Below are 20,902 nucleotides of genomic sequence, written 5' to 3'. Positions count from 1 at the left end.
TCTACTACCTCCCCTCTCCAGGGGAACGGACGCTACTACCTCCTCTACTACCTCCTTCTACTACCTCCCCTCTCCCAGGGAACAGGACGCTACTACCTCCTCTACTACCTCTTCTACCTACCTCCCCTCTCCAGGAGAACTGACGCTACTACCTCCTCTACTACCTCTTCTACTACCTCCCTCTCCAGGGAGACGGACGCTACTACCTCCTCTACTACCTCTTCTACTACCTCCCTCTCCAGGGAACGGACGCTACTACCTCCTCTACTACCTCTTCTACTACCTCCCCCTCTCCAGGGACGGACCCTTCTACCTCCTCTACTACCTCTTCTACTACCTCCCCTCTCCAGGGGAGACGGACGCTACTACCTCCTCTACTACCTCTTCTACTACCTCCCCTCTCCAGGGGACGGACGCTACTACCTCCTCTACTACTCTCTTCTACTACCTCCCCTCTCCAGAGACGGACGCTTACTACCTCCTCTACTACCTCTTCTACTACCTCCCTCTCCAGGGAACGGACGCTTACTACCTCCTCTACTACCTCTTCTACTGCCTCCCTCTCCAGGGAACGGACGCTACTACCTCCTCTACTACCTCTTCTACTACCTCCCCTCTCCAGGGGAACGGACGCTACTACCTCCTCTACTACCTCTTCTACTACCTCCCCTCTCCAGGGGAACGGACGCTACTACCTCCTCTACTACCTCTTCTACTACCTCCCCTCTCCAGGGGAACGGACGCTACTACCTCCTCTACTACCTCTTCTACTACCTCCCTCTCCAGGGGAACGGACGCTTACTACCTCCTCTACTACCTCTTCTACTACCTCCCCTCTCCAGGAGAACGGACGCTACTACCTCCTCTACTACCTCTTCTACTACCTCCTCTCCAGGAGAACAGACGCCTCATCTACTACACTCCTCTCTCAGAACGGGCTCACCTCTTACTATCTTCTACTACCTCCCTCTCCAGGGGAACGGACGCTACTACCTCCTCTACTACCTCTTCTACTACCTCCCCTCTCCAGGGAACGGACGCTACTACCTCCTCTACTACCTCTTCTACTACCTCCCTCTCCAGGGGAACGGACGCTACTACCTCCTCTACTACCTCTTCTACTACCTCCCTCTCCAGGGAACGGACGCTACTACCTCCTCTACTACCTCTTCTACTACCTCCCCTCTCCAGGGAACGGACGCTACCCTACCTCCTCTACTACCTCTGCTACTACCTCCCTCTCCAGCGGAACGGACGCTCCTACCTCCTCCAGCGGAACGGACGCTCCTACCTCTCCAGCGGACGGGCGCTCCTACCTCCCCCAGCGGACGGACGCTCCTACCTCCCCAGCGGAACGGACGCTCCTACCTCCCCAGCGGAACGGACGCTCCTACCTCCCCAGCGGAACGACGCTCCTGCCTCCCCAGCGGAACGGACGCTCCTACCTCCTCCAGCGGAACGGACGCTCCTACTCTCCTCCAGCGGAACGGACGCTCCTACCTCCCCAGCGAACGGACGCTCCTCCTCCAGCGAACGGACGCTCTTCTCCCAGCGAACGACGCCTCCTACCTCCCCAGCGGAACGGACGCTCTCTACCTCCCTCAGCGGAACGGGACGCTCCTACCTCCCCAGCGGAACGGACGCTCCTACTCTCCCCAGCGGAGACGGACGCTCCTACCTCCCCAGCGAACGGACGCTCCTACCTCCCCAGCGAACGGACGCTCCTACCTCCCCAGCGGAACGGACGCCTTCCTACCTCCCAGCGGAACGGACGCTCCTACCTCCCCAGCGGAACGGACGCTCCTACCTCCCCAGCGGAACGGACGCTCCTACTCTCCCCAGCGGAACGGACGCTTACCTCTCAGCGAACGACGCTCCTCTCCCAGCGAACGGACGCTCCTACCTCCTCAGCGAACGGACGCTTCCTACCTCTCCAGCGAACGGACGCTTCCTACCTCCCTAGCGGAACGGACGCTTCCTACCTCCCCAGCGGAACGGACGCTCCTACCTCCCCAGCGGAACGGACGCCTCCTACTCTCCCCAGCGGAACGGACGCTTCCTACCTCCCCAGCGGAACGGACGCTCCTACCTCCCCAGCGGAACGGACGCCCCTACCTCCTCCAGCGAACGGACGCTCCTACCTCCCCAGCGGAACGGACGCTCCTACCTCCCCAGCGAACGGACGCTTCCTACCTCTCCAGCGAACGGACGCTCCTACCTCCCCAGCGGAACGGACGCCTTCCTACCTCTCCAGCGGAACGGACGCCTTCCTACCTCTCCAGCGGAACGGACGCTCCTACCTCCCCAGCGGAACGGACGCCTCTACCTCCCCAGCGGAACGGACGCCTACTCCCAGCGGAACGACGCCCTCTCCCCAGCGGAACGGACGCTCCTACCTCCCAGCGAACGGACGCTCCTACCTCCCCAGCGAACGGACGCTCCTACCTCCTCAGCGGAACGGACGCCCTACCTCTCCCAGCGGAACGGACGCTCCTACCTCCCCAGCGGAACGGACGCTTCCTACCTCCCCAGCGGAACGGACGCCTCCTACCTCCCCAGCGGAACGGACGCTCCTACTCTCCCCAGCGGAACGGACGCTCCTACCTCCCCAGCGGAACGGACGCCTCTACCTCCCCAGCGGAACGGACGCTCCTACCTCCCCAGCGGAACGGACGCTACTACCTCCCAGCGAACGGACGCTACTACCTCCCCAGCGAACGGACGCTACTACCTCCCCAGCGAACGGACGCTACTACCTCCCCAGCGAACGGACGCGCTACTACCTCCCCAGCGGAACGGACGCTCACTACCTCCCCAGCGGAACGGACGCTACTACCTCCCCAGCGAACGGACGCCACTACCTCCTCAGCGGAACGACGCCACTACCTCCCCAGCGGAACGGACGCTACTACCTCCCCAGCGAACGGACGCCACTACCTTCCCCAGCGGACAGGAGCGGCTCCTACCTCCCCCAGGCGGAGCTGGACGCTACTACCTCCCAGCGGAACGGACGCTACTACTCTCAGCGAACGGACGCTTCCAGCGACTCTCTCAGCGAACGGACGCCTTACTTCTCCAGCGAACGGACGCCTTACCTCCCCTCTGTGCCCAGCGAACGGACGCCTTACCTCCCCAGCGAACGGACGCTTCCTACCTCCCAGCGAACGGACGTCTTCCTACCAGCGAACGACGCCTTTCCCCAGCGGAACGGACGCCTTACCTCCCAGCGGAACGGACGTATTACCTTCCCAGCGAACGGACGCTTCCTACTTCCCTCCCCTAGCGGAACGGGACGCCTACCTCCCAGCGAACGACGCCTTTACCCCTTCCAGCGAACGGACGCTACTACTCTCCTCCCAGCGAACGGACGCCTTACCTCCCCAGCGAACGGACGCCTCCTCGCCAGGGAATGGACGCTTACCTCCCCAGCGGAACGGGAACGCGCCATTCAGCGAACTTCCTCGCCAGCGAACGGGATTGCCATTTTCATTCTCCCTCGCTAGCGGAACGGACGCCATACCTCAGCGAACGGGACGCTACTACCTCCTCGCCAGCGAACGGACGCATTACCTCGCCAGCGGAACGGGACGCCACTACTTTTCGCCAGCGGAACGACGCTACTTACCTCCTCGCCAGCGGAACGGACGCCACTACTTCTCGCCAGCGGAACGGGACGCTACTACCGCCAGCGAACGACGCCACTACCCCTCGCCACGAACGGACGCTTACTACCTCCTCGCCAGCGGAACGGACGCTACTACTTTCCTCGCCAGCGAACGGACGCTACTACCTCCTCGCCAGCGAACGACGCTACTACCTTCCCCTCGCCAGCGAACGGACGCCATTACCGCCAGCGAACGGACGCCATTACCGCCAGCGGAACGGACGCCATTACCTCCCTCTCCAGCGAACGGACGCTACTACCTCCCTCTCCAGCGAACGGACGCCACTACCTCCTCTGCCAGCGGAACGGACGCTACTACCTCCTCTCCAGCGGAACGGACGCCACTACCTCCTCTCCAGCGAACGGACGCTACTACCTCCCTCTCCAGCGGAACGGACGCCACTACCTCCTCTCCAGCGGAACGGACGCTACTACCTCCTCTCCAGCGGAACGGACGCTACTACCTCCTCTCCAGCGGAACGGACGCCACTACTCCCCTCTCCAGCGAACGGACGCTACTACCTCCTCTCCAGCGGAACGGACGCCACTACCTCTCTCCAGCGGAACGGACGCCTACTCCCTCTCCAGCGAACGGACGCTACTACTTCCCTCTCCAGCGGGAACGGACGCTACTACCTCCTCTCCAGCGGAACGGACGCTACTACCTCCTCTCCAGCGGAACGGACGCTACTACCTCCTCTCCAGCGGAACGGACGCCACTACCTCTCTCCAGCGGAACGGACGCTACTACCTCTCCTCCAGCGGAACGGACGCTACTACCTCCCTCTCCAGCGGAACGGGACGCTACTACCTCCTCTCCAGCGGAACGGACGCTACTACCTCCCTCTCCAGCGGAACGGACGCTACTACCTCCCTCTCCAGCGGAACGGACGCTACTACCTCCCCTCTCCAGCGGAACGGACGCTACTACCTCCTCTCCAGCGGAACGGACGCTACTACCTCCCTCTCCAGCGGAACGGACGCTACTACCTCCCCTCCAGCGAACGGACGCTACTACCTCCTCTCTCCAGCGGAACGGACGCTACTACCTCCCCTCTCCAGCGGAACGGACGCTACTACCTCCTCTCCAGCGAACGGACGCTACTACCTCCCTCTCCAGCGGAACGGGACGCTACTACCTCCCTCTCCAGCGGAACGACGCTACTACCTCCTCTCCAGCGAACGGACGCTACTACCTCCTCTCCAGCGGAACGGACGCTACTACCTCCCTCTCCCAGCGGAACGGACGCTACTACCTCCTCTCCAGCGGAACTGACGCTACTACCTCCTCTCCAGCGGAACGGACCCTACTACCTCTCTCCAGCGGAACGGACGCTACTACCTCCCTCTCCAGCGGAACGGACGCTACTACCTCCTCTCCAGCGGAACGGACGCTACTACCTCTCTCTCCAGCGGAACGGACGCTACTACCTCCTCTCTCCAGCGGAACGGACGCCACTACCTCCTCTGTTCAGGGGAACGGACGCCACTACCTCCTCTCCAGCGGAACGGACGCCACTACCTCCTCTGTTCAGCGGAACGGACGCTACTACCTCCTCTCTCCAGGGAACGGACGCTACTACCTCCTCTGTTCAGCGAACGGACGCTACTACCTCCTCTCTCCAGCGGAACGGACGCTACTACCTCCTCTCTCCAGCGGAACGGACGCTACTACCTCTTCTCAGCGAACGGGACGCTACTACCTCCTCTCGCCAGCGGAACGACGCTACTACCTCCTCGCCAGCGGAACGGACGCTACTACCTCCCTCGCCAGCGGAACGGGACGCGCACATCTCCTCGCTTGTAGCGGAACGGACGCCATTCACGCCTCGCCAGCGGAACGGACGCTACTACCTCTCGCCAGCGGAACGGACGCTACTACCTCCTCGCCAGCGGAACGACGCTACTACTCTCCCTTCCAGCGGAACGGACGCTACTACCGCCAGCGAACGGACGCCACTACTCCTCGCCAGCGGAACGGGATTACTCCCTTCTCCAGCGGAACGGACGCATTACTACTTTCCAGCGGAACGGACGCCACTACCTCCCTCTCCAGCGGAACGGAGCCATTACCTCCCTCTTCAGGGGAACGGACGCTTACCACCTCCAGCGAACGGACGCCACTACTTCCCTTCCAGCGGAACGGACGCCACTACCCCTCTCCAGCGGAACGGACGCTACTACCTCCTCTCTCCAGGGGGAACGGACGCTACTACCTCCTCTGTTCAGCGGAACGGACGCTAAATGCCTCCCCCTGTTCAGTGGAACGGACGCTACTACCTCCCCTGTTCAGAGGAACGGACGCTACTACTCTCCCTGTTCAGAGGAACGACGCTGATTACCTCCTATGTTCAGTGGAACGGACGCTACTACCTCCCTGTTCAGTGGAACGATCGCTGGCCACTTCCCTGTTCAGTGGAACGGACGTTACTACCTCCTGTTCAGTGGAACGGACGCTACTACCTCCCCTGTTCAGTGGAACGGACGCTACTACCTCCCCTGTTCAGTGGAACTTGACGCTACTAGCCTCCCCTGTTCAGTGGAACGGACGCTACTACCACCTCTCCAGGAACGGACGCTACTACCTCCTCTGTTTAGTGGAACGGACGCTACTACCTCCCCTTGCCCAGTGGAATGGACGCTACTACCTCCTCTACTACCTCCTCTCTCCAGTGGAACGGACGCTACTACCTCCTCTCTCCAGTGGAACGGACGCTACTACCTCCTCTCTCCAGGGGAACAGACGCTACTACCTCCTCTCTCCAGGGGAACAGACGCTACTACCTCCTCTGTTTAGTGGAACGGACGCTACTACCTCCCCTGTTCAGTGGAATGGACGCTACTACCTCCTCTACTACCTCCTTCTCTCCAGTGGAACGGACGCTACTACCTCCTCTACTACCTCCTCTCTCCAGTGGAACGGACGCTACTACCTCCTCTCTCCAGGGAACAGACGCTACTACCTCCTCTCTCCAGGGGAACAGACGCTACTACCTCCTCTCTCCAGGGAACAGACGCTACTACCTCCTCTCTCCAGCGGAACAGACGCTACTACCTCCTCTCTCCAGGGGAACAGACGCTACTACCTCCTCTCTCCAGGGGAACAGACGCTACTACCTCCCTCTCTCCAGCGGAACGGACGCCACTACCTCCTCTCTCCAGCGGAACGGACGCCACTACCTCCTCTCTCCAGCGGAACGGACGCCACTACCTCCTCTGTCCAGCGGAACAGACGCTACTACCTCCTCTCTCCAGGGGAACGGACGCTACTACCTCTCTGTTCAGCGGAACGGACGCTACTACCTCTCTCTCCAGCGGAACGGACGCTACTACCTCCTCTCTCCAGCGGAACGGACGCTACTACCTCCTCTCCAGCGGAACGGACGCTACTACCTCCTCTCTCAGCGGAACGGACGCTACTACCTCTCCTCTCCAGCGAACGGACGCTACTACCTCCCTCTCCAGCGGAACGGACGCTACTACCTCCTCTCTCCAGCGGAACGGACGCTACTACCTCCCTCTCCAGCGGAACGGACGCTACTACCTCCCCTCTCCAGCGGAACGGACGCCACTACCTCCTCCTCTCCAGCGGAACTGACGCTACTACTCTCCTCTCCAGCGGAACGGACCCTACTACCTCCCTCTCCAGCGGAACGGACGTTACTACCCCTGTCCAGAGAGGAACGACGCTACTACCTCCCCTATCCAGGAACGGACGCTACTACCTCCTCTCTCCAGAGGAACGGACGCCACTACCTCCCCTGTTCAGAGGAACCTACCTCCTCTCTCCAGCCCGACGCGCCACTACCTCCCTGTTCAGAGGAACGGGACGCTACTACCTCCCCTGTTCCACAGAGGAACGGACGCGCTACCTCTCCTGTTCAGCGGAACGGACGCTACTACCTCCTCTCTCCAAGCGGTGGACGCTCTACCTCCCTCCCCCCGTTCAGTGAACGGACGCTACTACTCCTCTTCAGTGGAACGGGCGCTTCTCCCTGTTCAGCGGGAACGGACGCTACTACCTCCTCTTCAGTGAACGGACTACTACCTCCCCTCTTCAGCGGAACGGACGCTACTACCTCCCTCCCATGGAACTTCAGTGGAACGGATCTCCAGCGGAACTGACGCTCTACCTCCCCTTCCGCTGGAACGGACGCTACTACCTCCTCTCTCCCACCGGACTCCCGCCACCCTCCCTCTCCCAGCGGAACGAACGGACGGACGCTACCTCCCAGCGAACGGACGCTGTTCCTCTCTCCAGTGGAACGGACGCTACTACCTCCCCTGTTCAGTGGAACGGACGCCACTACTACCGGTGCCACCTCCTGTTCTCCAGTGGAACGACGCCACTACCTCCTGTTCAGTGGAACGGACGCTACTACCTCCCTCTCTCCAGGGAACGGACGCTACTACCTCCTCTGTTCAGCGGAACGGACGCTACTACCTCCCTGTTCAGTGGAACGGGCGCTTCTACCTCCTGTTCAGAGGAACGGACGCTACTACCTCCCCTGTTCAGAGGAACGGACGCTACTACCTCCATGTTCAGTGGAACGGACGCTACTACCTCCTGTTCAGTGGAACGGACGCTACTACCTCCCCTGTTCAGTGGAACGGACGCTACTACCTCTCCTGTTCAGTGGAACGGGCGCTACCTGTTCAGTGGAACGGACGCTATTACCTCCTGTTCAGTGGAACGGACGCTACTACCTCCCTGTTCAGTGGAACGGACGCTACTCTCCAGTGGAACGGACGCTACCTCCTCTGTTTAGTGGAACAGACGCTACTACCTCCTGTTCAGTGGAATGACGCTACATACCTCCTCTACTACCTCCTCTCTCCAGTGGAACGACGCCATTTACTACCTCACTCTCCAGTGGAACGACGCTACTACCTCCTCTCTCCAGGGGAACAGACGCTAATACCTCCTCTCTCCAGGGAACAGACGCCATTACCTCCTCCAGGGAACGGACGCTACTACCTCCCCTGTTCCCAGTGGAATGGACGCTACTACCTCCTCTACTACCTCCCTCTCCAGTGGAACGGACGCTACCTCCCTCCCCCTCCTCTCTCCAGTGGAACGGACGCTACTACCTCCACTCTCTCCAGGGGAACAGACGCTACTACCTCCTCTCCAGGGAACAGACGCTACTACCTCCTCTCTCCAGGGAACAGACGCTACGCTCCAGCCCGGAACAGACGCTACTACCTCCTCTCCAGGGAACAGACGCTACTACCTCCTCTCCAGGAACGGACGCTACTACCTCCTCTCTCCAGCGAACGGACGCCACTACCTCCTCTCCCAGCGGAACGGACGCCACTACCTCCTCTCTCCCAGCGAACAGACGCCACTACCTCCTCTGTTCAGCGGAACAGACGCCACTACCTTTCCTCTCTCCAGCGGAACGGACGCTACTACCTCCTCTGTTCAGCCCAGACGGACGCTACTCCTCCTCTCCAGCGGAACGGACGCTACTACCTCCTCTCTCCAGCGGAACGACGCTACTACCTCCTCTCCAGCGGAACGGACGCTACTACCTCCTCTCTCCAGCGGAACGGACGCTACTACCTCCTCTTCGCCAGCGAACGGACGCTACTACCTCCTCTTCCAGCGGAACGGACGCTACTACCTCCTCTCCAGCCGAACGGACGCTACCCCTCTTCAGCGGAACGGACGCTACTACCTCCCCTGTCCAGAGGAACGGACGCTACTACCTCCCTGTCCAGAGGAACGGACGCTACTACCCCTGTCCAGAGGAACGGACGCTACTACCTCCCTGTTCAGAGGAACGGACGCTACTACCTCCCCTGTTCAGAGGAACGGACGCTACTACCTCCCTGTTCAGAGGAACGGACGCTACTACCTCCTGTTCAGTGGAACGGACGCTACTACCTCCTGTTCAGTGGAACGGGACGCTACTACCTCCCCTGTTCAGTGGAACGGACGCTACTACCTCCCCTGTTCAGTGGAACGGACGCTACTACCTCCCCTGTTCAGTGGAACGGACGCTACTACCTCCCCTGTTCAGTGGAACGGACGCTACTACCTCCCCTGTTCAGTGGAACGGACGCTACTACCTCCCCTGTTCCAGTGGAACGGACGCTACTACCTCCTGTTCAGTGGAACGGACGCTACTACCTCCCCTGTTCAGTGGAACGGACGCTACTACCTCCTGTTCAGTGGAACGACGCTACTACCTCCCTGTTCAGTGGAACGGACGCTACTACCTCCTGTTCAGTGGAACGGACGCTACTACCTCCCTGTTCAGTGGAACGGACGCTACTACCTCCTGTTCAGTGGAACGGACGCTTACTACCTCCCCTGTTCAGTGGAACGGACGCTACTACCTCCCCTGTTCAGTGGAACGGACGCTACCTCCTCTCCCCAGGGGAACGGACGCTACTACCGCCTGTTTAGTGGAACGGACTACTACCTCCCTGTTCAGTGGAACGGACGCTCACCACCTCCTCTACTACCTCCTCTCTCCAGTGGAACGGACGCTACTACCTCCTCTACTACCTCCCTCTCTCCCGAGTGGAACGGACGCTACTACCTCCTCTCCCAGGGGAACAGACGCTACTACTCCTCTCTCCAGGGGAACAGACGCTACTACCTCCCTCTCAGGGGAACAGACGCTACCTCCTCTCTCCAGGGAACAGACGCTACTACCTCCTCTCAGGGGAACAGACGCTACTACCTCCTCTCTCAGGGGAACAGACGCTACTACCTCCTCTCTCCAGGGGAACGACGCTACTACCTCCTCTCTCCAGCGGAACGGACGCTACTACCTCCTTCTCAGCGAACGGACGCTACTACCTCCTCTCTCCAGCGGAACGGACGCTACTACCTCCTCTCTCCAGCGGAACGGACGCTACTACCTCCTCTCTCCAGCCCAGGCCGACGCTGCCTCCCTCTGTTCAGCGGAACGGACGCTACTACCTCCTCTCAGCGGAACGGGCCTTCTACCTCCTCTCCAAGCGGACGGACGCTACTACCTCTCTCGCCAGGCGGACGGACTACTACCTCCTCTCGCCAGCGGAGACCGGACGCTACTACCTCCTCTCTCAGCGCAGACGCTACTACCTCCTCTCTCCCAGCGGAACGGACTACTATCTCCTCTCTCAGCGGAGCCGGACCTTCTACCTCCTCTCCAGCGGAACGGACGCTACTACCTCCCTGTTCAGAGGACGGACGCTGCCTACCTCCTGTTCAGAGGACGGACGCTACTACCTCCTGTTCCAGAGGAACGGGCGCTACTACCTCCCCTGTTCAGAGACGGACTCTACTACCTCCCTGTTCAGAGGACGGACGCTACTACCTCCCTGTTCAGAGACGGACGCTACTACCTCCCCTGTTCAGTGGAACGGACGCTCCCCCACCTCCCCTGTTCAGTGGAACGGACGCTACTACTCCTGTTCAGTGGAACGGACGCTACTACCTCCTGTTCAGTGGAACGGACGCTACTACCTCCCTCTGTTCAGTGGAACGGACGCTACTACCTCCTGTTCAGTGGAACGGACGCTACTACCCTCCCTGTTCAGTGGAACGGACGCTACTACCTCCCCTGTTCAGTGGAACGGACGCTACTACCTCCTGTTCAGTGGAACGGAGCGCTACTACCTCCCTGTTCAGTGGAACGAGACGCCACCCTCCTGTTCAGTGGAACGGACGCTCTACCTCCCCTGTCCAGAGGACGGACGCTACTGCCTCCTGTCCAGAGGAATGGACTACTACCTCCTGTCCAGAGGAACGGGCGCTACTACCTCCCTGTTCAGAGGAACGGACGCTACTACCTCCCCTGTTCAGAGAAACTGGCTACTACCTCCTGTTCAGTGGAGACGGACGCTACTACCTCCTGTTCAGTGGAACGGACGCTGCCTGCCTCCCCTGTTCAGTGGAGACGGGACGCTCCACTACCTCCTGTTCGGAGTGGAACGGACGCTACCTCCCCTGTTCAGTGGAACGGACGCTACTACCTCCCTGTTCAGTGGAGACGGACGCTCTACCTCCCTGTTCAGTGGAGCCGGACGCTACTACCTCCTGTTCAGTGGAACGGACTACTACCTCCCTGTTCAGTGGAACGGGCGCTACTACTCCTGTTCAGTGGAACGGATACTACTACCTCCCCTGTTCAGTGGAACGGACGCTACTACCTCCCTGTTCAGTGGAGACGGACTACTACCTCCCCTGTTCAGTGGAGACGGACGCTACTACCTCCCTGTTCAGTGGAGCCGGACGCTACTACCTCCCCTGTTCAGGTGGAGACGGGCTACTACCTCCCCTGTTCAGTGGAACGGAGCTACTACCTCCCTGTTCAGTGGAACGGACTACTACCTCCTCTCTCCCGGGGAACGGACGCTACTACCGCCTCTGTTTAGTGGAACGGACGCTACTACCTCCCTGTTCAGTGGAACGGACGCTACTACCTCCTCTACTACCTCCTCTCTCCAGTGGAACGGACGCTACTACCTCCTCTACCTCCTCTCTCCAGTGGAACGAGACGCTACTACCTCCTCTCTCCAGGGAACAGACGCTACCTCCTCTCTCCAGGGAACAGACGCTACTACCTCCTCTCTCCAGGGGAACAGACGCTACTACCTCCTCTCTCCAGGGGGGAACAGACGCTACTACCTCCCTCTCCAGCGGAACAGACGCTACTACCTCCTCTCCCAGCGGAACAGACGCTACTACCTCCTCTCTCCAGCGGAACAGACGCTACTACCTCCTCCAGCGGAACAGACGCTACTACCTCCTCTCTCAGCGGAACGGACGCTACTACCCTCCTCTCTCCAGCGGAACGGACGCTACTACCTCCTCTCCAGCGGAACGACGCTACTACCTCCTCTGTTCAGCGGAACGGACGCTACTACCTCCTCTCCAGCGGAACGGACGCTACTACCTCCTCTCCAGCGGAACGGACGCTACCTACCTCCTCTCTCCAGCGGAACGGACGCTACTACCTCCTGTCGCCAGCGGAACGGACGCTACTACCTCCTCTCTCCAGCGGAACGGACGCCTCCCTCTCCAGCGGAACGGACGCTACTACCTCCTCTCTCCAGCGGAACGGACGCTACTACCTCCTCTCTCCAGCGGAACGGACGCTACTACCTCCTGTTCAGAGGAACGGACGCTACTACCTCCCTGTTCAGAGGAACGGACGCTACTACCTCCTGTTCAGAGGAACGGACGCTACTACCTCCCTGTTCAGAGGAACGGACTACTACCTCCCCTGTTCAGAGGAACGGACGCTACTACCTCCTGTTCAGTGGAACGGACGCTACTACCTCCCCTGTTCAGTGGAACGGACGCTACTACCTCCCCTGTTCAGTGGAACGGACGCTACTACCTCCCTGTTCAGTGGAACGGACGCTACTACCTCCCCTGTTCAGTGGAACGGACGCTACTACCTCCCTGTTCAGTGGAACGGACGCTCTACTACCTCCCTGTTCAGTGGAACGGACGCTACTACCTCCCTGTTCAGTGGAACGGACGCTACTACCTCCCTGTTCAGTGGAACGGACGCTACTACCTCCCCCTGTTCAGTGGAACGGGCTACTACCTCCCCTGTTCAGTGGAACGGACGCTCCTCCCTGTTCAGTGGAACGGACGCTACTACCTCCTCTCTCCAGGGAACGGACGCTACTACCCTCTGTTTAGTGGAACGGACGCTACTACCTCCCTGTTCAGTGGAACGGACGCTACTACCTCCTCTACTACCTCCTCTCTCCAGTGGAACGGACGCTACTACCTCCTCTACTACCTCCTCTCTCCAGTGGAACGGACGCTACTACCTCCTCTCTCCAGGGGAACAGACGCTACTACCTCCTCTCTCCAGGGGAACAGACGCTACTACCGCCTCTGTTTAGTGGAACGGACGCTACTACCGCCTCTGTTTAGTGGAACGGACGCTACTACCTCCCCTGTTCAGTGGAACGGACGCTACTACCTCCTCTACTACCTCCTCTCTCCAGTGGAACGGACGCTACTACCTCCTCTACTACCTCCTCTCTCCAGTGGAACGGACGCTACTACCTCCTCTCTCCAGGGGAACAGACGCTACTACCTCCTCTCTCCAGGGGAACAGACGCTACTACCTCCTCTCTCCAGGGGAACAGACGCTACTACCTCCTCTCTCCAGGGGAACAGACGCTACTACCTCCTCTCTCCAGGGAACAGACGCTACTACCTCCTCTCTCAGGGGAACAGACGCTACTACCTCCTCTCTCCAGGGGAACAGACGCTACTACCTCCTCTCTCCAGCGGAACAGACGCTACTACCTCCTCTCCAGCGGAACAGACGCTACTACCTCCTCTCTCCAGGGGAACAGACGCTACTACCTCCTCTACTACCTCCTCTCTCCAGGGGAACAGACGCTACTACCTCCTCTCTCCAGGGGAACAGACGCTACTACCTCCTCTCTCCAGGGGAACAGACGCTACTACCTCCTCTCTCCAGGGGAACAGACGCTACTACCTCCTCTCTCCAGGGGAACAGACGCTACTACCTCCTCTCTCCAGGGGGAACAGACGCTACTACCTCCTCTCTCCAGGGAACAGACGCTACTACCTCCTCTCTCCAGGGGAACAGACGCTACTACCTCCTCTCTCCAGGGGAACAGACGCTACTACCTCCTCTCTCCAGGGGAACAGACGCTACTACCTCCTCTCCCCAGGGGAACAGACGCTACTACCTCCTCTCTCCAGGGGGAACAGACGCTACTACCTCCTCTCTCCAGGGGAACAGACGCTACTACCTCCCTCTCTCCAGGGAACAGACGCTACTACCTCCTCTCTCCAGGGAACAGACGCTACTACCTCCTCTCTCAGGGAACAGACGCTACTACCTCCTCTCTCCAGGGGAACAGACGCTACTACCTCCTCTCTCCAGGGGGAACAGACGCTACTACCTCCTCTCTCCAGGGGAACAGACGCTACTACCTCCTCTCCTCCAGGGAACAGACGCTACTACCTCCTCTACTACCTCCTCTCTCCAGGGGAACAGACGCTACTACCTCTTCTACTACCTCTTCTACTACCTCCTCTACTACCTCCTCTACTACCTCCTCTCTCCAGGGGAACAGACGCTACTACCTCTTCTACTACCTCTTCTACTACCTCTTCTACTACCTCTTCTACTACCTCTTCTCTCTCCAGTGGAACGGACGCTACTACCTCCTCTTTCTTCTCTCTCTTCTTCTTGCGGGGCTGGTTGTCTCCGTCCTGCGAAGGGCGTTGAGCTCACTGCCGTACTCCGGATCAACCCTCGATGGCCCCTTCACTATCTGGTCACGGCGCTTTGTGTCCTCATCAAGATCCCTCCTCCTCCTCCTTTCTCTTCCTTGAGCCGTCCTCTGACATGGCTCCCTATGAGAACAGAAACAGAAAACGGAGACGGAGGTTCTTATTATGAATCTTTGGATATGATATTTACCTTGGCTGTAAATGGAATCATAGGTTGAGTGGCGCAGCGGTCTAAGGCACTCCATCTCAGTGCTAGAGATGTCCCTACAGACATCCCGGTTCAAATCCAGGCTGTATCACAAATCCAGGCCGTGATTGGGAGTCGCATAGGGCGGCACACAATTGGCCCAGCGTCGTCCGGGTTTGGCCAGTGGTAGGCCGTCATTGTAAATAAGAATGTGTTCTTAACTGACTTGCCTTGTTAAATAAAAGGTTAAATTAAAAATTCAATTAAATCTGAGTCTGTCCTTCATCACCTCTCATGATAGACAGGACATAGGTCTACTGATCACCCCATGTTCTGTGTGTGTGTGTGTGTGTGTGTGTGTGTGTGTGTGTGTGTGTGTGTGTGTGTGTGTGTGTGTGTGTGTGTGTGTGTGTGTGTGTGTGTGTGTGTGTGTGTGTGTGTGTGTGTGTGTTCACCCCGTTGGCGTTCCTCTTCCTAGCCTTCCATTCTTCAAGCTGGGCCTTGGTCTTAGCATCCACCTTGACCAGCAGCTTCTTGTCTCCCAGCAACAGCTCATGTAGCAGACGCAGGGAACGCAGGGTGGACTCTGGCTCCTTGTACTCACAGAAACCAAACGCTACAGAGAGGAAGGGAGCGAGGGGAGAAGAGAGCGCGATAGAGAGAGCGCGCGATAGAGAGGGAAAGGAGCGAGGGAGGAAGAGCGCGATAGAGAGGGAAGGGAGCAAGGGAGAAAGAGAGCGCGATAGAGAGGAAGGGAGCGAGGGAGAAAGGGGAAGGGAGCGGGGAGATAGAGAGCGCGATAGAGAGGGGAAGGGAGCGAGGGAGATAGAGAGAGGAAGGGAGCGAGGGAGAAAGAGAGAGGAAGGGAGCGAGGGAGATAGAGAGCGCGATAGAGAGGGGAAGGGAGCGAGGGAGATAGAGAGGGGAAGGGAGCGAGGGAGAAAGAGAGAGGAAGGGAGCGAGGGAGAAAGAGAGAGGAAGGGAGCGAGGGAGTTAGAGAGCGAGGGAGTAAGAGAGCGAGGGAGGAAGAGAGCGAGGGAGGAAGAGAGCGAGGGAGGAAGAGAGCGAGGGAGGAAGAGAGCGAGGGAGGAAGAGAGCGAGGGAGGAAGAGAGCGAGGGAGGAAGAGAGCGAGGGAGGAAGAGAGCGAGGGAGGAAGAGAGCGAGGGAGGAAGAGAGCGAGGGAGGAAGAGAGCGAGGGAGGAAGAGAGCGAGGGAGGAAGAGAGCGAGGGAGGAAGAGAGCGAGGGAGGAAGAGAGCGAGGGAGGAAGAGAGCGAGGGAGGAAGAGAGCTTAGGAGGAAGAGAGCGCTGATAGAGAGGGGAAGGGAACGAGAGGGAAGGAATGAGGGAGGAAGAGGAGAGAGGAAGGGGGAGCAAGGGAGGAAGAGAGAGCGAGGGAGTTAGAGAGCGCGATAGAGAGGGGAACGGAGTGAGGAGATAGAGAACCTTGAGAGCGCGATAGAGAGTGAAAGAGAGAGGGGGGAGGAAGATGGAGACAGAGAGAGAGACGTGGAAGATGTCACTAATATTACAAACAGAGAGTGGTTACTAGTGAACGCTCAGGTGGGGAAAAGACAGGACAAGAGTTAGTACCGAGCTGACAGAGAAAGACAAACTTTGTTCTCTTTAAAATCTTATTTTGAATAAATGAACTGTCATTTACATCAGCGATCAAAAAGAAAGGTGCATTTGTTTCTAAAAACCCATCTGTTGTACAGAACTAGAGCCAACTCCTTAACATAACATGAAGCTGGTGGTCTCATCACCTCACTATGTAAACAGTCATCATGAGGCTGGTCAACCATGACATTCTAGAGACGTGGCGGTAACAACACGCTAACAACACGGGCTTGGTGGTAACAACATGGTAACAACACGGGCTTGGCGGTAACAACACGGGCTTGGCGGTAACAACACGGGCTTGGCGGTAACAACACGGGCTTGGCGGTAACAACACAGTAACAACACAGTAACAACACAGTAACAACACAGTAACAACACAGTAACAACACAGTAACAACACAGTAACAACACAGTAACAACACAGTAACAACACAGTAACAACACAGTAACAACACAGTAACAACACAGTAACAACACAGTAACAACACAGTAACAACACAGTAACAACACAGTAACAACACAGTAACAACACAGTAACAACACAGTAACAACACAGTAACAACACAGTAACAACACAGTAACAACACAGTAACAACACAGTAACAACACAGTAACAACACAGTAACAACACAGTAACAACACAGTAACAACACAGTAACAACACAGTAACAACACAGTAACAACACAGTAACAACACAGTAACAACACAGTAACAACACAGTAACAACACAGTAACAACACAGTAACAACACAGTAACAACACAGTAACAACACAGTAACAACACAGTAACAACACAGTAACAACACAGTAACAACACAGTAACAACACAGTAACAAACACAGTAACAACACAGTAACAAACACAGTAACAACACAGTAACAACACAGTAACAACACAGTAACAACACAGTAACAACACAGTAACAACACAGTAACAACACAGTAACAACACAGTAACAACACAGTAACAACACAGTAACAACACAGTAACAACACAGTAACAACACAGTAACAACACAGTAACAACACAGTAACAACACAGTAACAAGCACAGTAACAACACAGTAACAACACAGTAACAACACAGTAACAACACAGTAACAACACAGTAACAACACAGTAACAACACAGTAACAACACAGTAACAACACAGTAACAACACAGTAACAACACAGTAACAACACAGTAACAACACAGTAACAACACAGTAACAACACAGTAACAACACAGTAACAACACAGTAACAACACAGTAACAACACAGTAACAACACAGTAACAACACAGTAACAACACAGTAACAACACAGTAACAACACAGTAACAACACAGTAACAACACAGTAACAACACAGTAACAACACAGTAACAACACAGTAACAACACAGTAACAACACAGTAACAACACAGTAACAACACAGTAACAACACAGTAACACACAGTAACAACACAGTAACAACACAGTAACAACACAGTAACAACACAGTAACAACACAGTAACAACACAGTAACAACACAGTAACAACACAGTAACAACACAGTAACAACACAGTAACAACACAGTAACAACACAGTAACAACACAGTAACAACACAGTAACAACACAGTAACAAACACGAGTAACAACACAGTAACAACACAGTAACAACACAGTAACAACACAGTAACAACACAGTAACAACACAGTAACAACACAGTAACAACACAGTAACAACACAGTAACAACACAGTAACAACACAGTAACAACACAGTAACAACACAGTAACAACACAGTAACAACACAGTAACAACACAGTAACAACACAGTAACAACACAGTAACAACACAGTAACAACACAGTAACAACACAGTAACAACACAGTAACAACATGGGCTTGACGCTAACAACACGCTAACAACACGGGCTTGGCAGTAACAACACGGGCTTGGCAGTAACAACACGGGCTTGGCAGTAACAACACAGTAACAACATGGGCTTGACGCTAACAACACGGTAACAACACGGGCGTGGCAGTAACACGGGCTTGGCAGTAACTACACAGTAACTACACAGTAACTACACAGTAACTACACACACAGTAACTACACACACAGTAACTACACACACAGTAACTACACACACAGTAACTACACACACAGTAACTACACACACAGTAACTACACACACAGTAACTACACACACAGTAACAACACACACAGTAACAACACACACAGTAACAACACACACAGTAACAACACACACAGTAACAACACACACAGTAACAACATGGGCTTGACGGTAACAACACGGTAACAACACGGGCTTGGAGGTAACAACACGGTAACAACATGGGCTTGGAGGTAACAACATGGGCTTGACGGTAACAACACTGTAACAACACGGGCTTGGAGGTAACAACACGGTAACAACACGGTAACAACATGGGCTTGGAGGTAACACGGTAACAACATGGGCTTGGAGGTAACAACACGGTAACAACATGGGCTTGGAGGTAACAACACGGTAACAACACGGTAACAACATGGGCTTGGAGGTAACAACACGGGCTTGGAGGTAACAACATGGGCTTGGAGGTAACAACACGGTAACAACACGGTAACAACACGGGCTTGGAGGTAACAACATGGGCTTGGAGGTAACAACACGGTAACAACACGGTAACAACATGGGCTTGGAGGTAACAACACGGGCTTGGAGGTAACAACACGGGCTTGGAGGTAACAACACGGGCTTGGAGGTAACAACACGGGCTTGGAGGTAACAACACGGTAACAACGCGGGCTTGGCGGTAACAACACGGTAACAACGCGGGCTTGGCGGTAACAACAAGGAACAAGGAAAGGAGGGAAAGTATAGTAGAAGTATTGTACCTGTTTTGTTTTTACCTTGCAGTTTCCCAGAAGCCCCTTGGACCCTCTTCCAGCTCAGGACCAGGCCACATTTCTACAGGATGGAGGAAAGGAGGGGACCTCATCTGAGACTAAACACCAATGTCAGAGTGATCCATCATCATTCAATCACATTACTTAATATATGCCTTTTCTATGTAAGTGTTTAGTCCAGGGCTCTCCAACCCTGTTCCTGGAGAGATACCCACCTGTAGGTTGACATCTATCTAGTCCAGGGGTCTCCAACCCTGTTCCTGGAGAGATACCTACTGTAGGTTTACATCTATCTAGTCCAGGGCTCTCCAACCCTGTTCCTGGAGAGATACCCACCTGAAGGTTGACATCTATCTAGTCCAGGGCTCTCCAACCCTGTTCCTGGAGAGATACCCACCTGAAGGTTGACATCTATCTAGTCCAGGGCTCTCAACCCTGTTCCTGGACAGATACCCTCCTGTAGATAGCCCTCCTCTCTGACAAAGTGTTTTACATTTTAACACGGACCCAGAACCCAAGAACAGAAAGAAAAAGTGCCCAAAGGAAAATAAAACGCAAGAAGAACCGGAACACAAACTGGAAATGGTTCATACATTGCGTGCAGTAATATGACTGAAACTTATATAGATCTCAGATGGATTGTCTGGGGCCAAAGTTAACCTGCCCTTTCGTGTCATGACCATCATGTTTTTAGGGAGAGGATCCTTTTGTACATTTTGCGAGTTTAACCAATTCCAGTCGCTTTGCTGAAGGGCTCCGGGGGATTTTTCTCTAGTCTATAATGATTTGATTTGATTTATTATGCCGACATCTTTGAAACTATCATTTTCACCTCTAGAACTGAGCCCAATAACATATTGGTAAAAATTATTTTTAAGTATTGGACCATGGATATGGGGCTCCCGAGTGACGCAGGGGTCTAAGGCACAGCGATCTCAGTGCTAGAGAGGCGCCACTGAACATCCTGGTTCGAATCCAGGCTGTATCACAACCGGCCGGATCGGGAATAGGGCTGCGCACAATTGGCAAAGCGTCGCCCGGGTTTGGCCAGTGTAGGGTGTAAATAAGAATTTGCTCTTAACCAACTTGCCTAATTAAATAAAGGTTAAATTAACTTAAAATAATATAGCCCAGGGTTCTCCAATCTAGTACCTGGAGAGCTACCGTTCTGTAGGTTTTTGCTCAAACCCTAATCTAGTGCACCTGATTCTAATAATTAGCTGGTTGATAAGATTAATCAGGTGTGTAACAACTGGGGTTGGCCCGAAAACCTACACGAGGGTCTCTCTCCAGGAACAGGGTTGGTGAGC

General features: G+C 56.0%; 1 long non-coding RNA gene across 1 annotated transcript; it reads right to left on the bottom strand.

Moving 5' to 3' along the window:
- Window positions 1-15,006: 15,006 nt before the first annotated feature.
- Window positions 15,007-19,927, bottom strand: LOC124029478. The gene is made up of 3 exons (XR_006837781.1): window positions 19,581-19,927; window positions 15,546-15,706; window positions 15,007-15,026 (listed from the first exon to the last, which is right to left on the bottom strand). It is a non-coding gene; the product is annotated as an uncharacterized LOC124029478 (long non-coding RNA).
- Window positions 19,928-20,902: the final 975 nt, after the last annotated feature.

This window comes from Oncorhynchus gorbuscha, unplaced genomic scaffold (assembly GCF_021184085.1).
Source record: "Oncorhynchus gorbuscha isolate QuinsamMale2020 ecotype Even-year unplaced genomic scaffold, OgorEven_v1.0 Un_scaffold_6505, whole genome shotgun sequence".
NCBI classification, from domain to species: domain Eukaryota; kingdom Metazoa; phylum Chordata; class Actinopteri; order Salmoniformes; family Salmonidae; genus Oncorhynchus; species Oncorhynchus gorbuscha.
This window is presented reverse-complemented; position numbering and strand designations above follow the sequence as displayed.